The 386-nt window shown below is 56.2% G+C and overlaps 1 protein-coding gene across 1 annotated transcript in view; it reads left to right on the top strand.

Annotated features, from left to right (window-relative positions):
• The window catches only part of DPH1 (diphthamide biosynthesis 1), a gene marked incomplete at both ends in the record, with an annotated part of 4476 nt that overhangs the window by 2471 nt on the left and 1619 nt on the right, over positions 1–386 (top strand). The window lies entirely within an intron of this gene.

The following is a 386-nucleotide window of genomic DNA, read 5'->3' as shown; positions in this document are numbered from 1 at the left end:
TGACGAGTCACTGCGATAATATGCTGCTGCCGTAATGTTGATCAAGTACTTTATAATAACTCTGATCAATGTTTCATGGCGGCACCCCTCCCTGGCTCCCCCGGGAGCTGCTCTGTAAATGTCAGGGCAGGCGGTGGAGCACTTGGCATTTTGATGCAGTGCTGGCAGCGGCAGGGGAAGCTCCAGCGGGTCGGTCTGTCTGCCCCTGAACGGCCGGCTGGGCAGGGCAGGAGGAGGTGAATGAGCCTCTTGAGCCATGTCTATCTAAACATGGGGCTATTGAAGCGTTAAGCGTTTTCCCTTGTCTTTTAATTGATACGTTGGCTGAGCCTCGCTGAGCATCTCGGCTGTGCGGGGCCGTTACTCTCCGTGACGGCGCTGCCCTG

Source organism: Fulmarus glacialis, unplaced genomic scaffold, assembly GCF_000690835.1.
Source record: "Fulmarus glacialis isolate BGI_N327 unplaced genomic scaffold, ASM69083v1 scaffold26108, whole genome shotgun sequence".
Classification (NCBI taxonomy): domain Eukaryota; kingdom Metazoa; phylum Chordata; class Aves; order Procellariiformes; family Procellariidae; genus Fulmarus; species Fulmarus glacialis.
The sequence above is the reverse complement of the archived record's forward strand: the minus strand, read 5'-3'. Positions and strand labels throughout refer to the sequence as shown.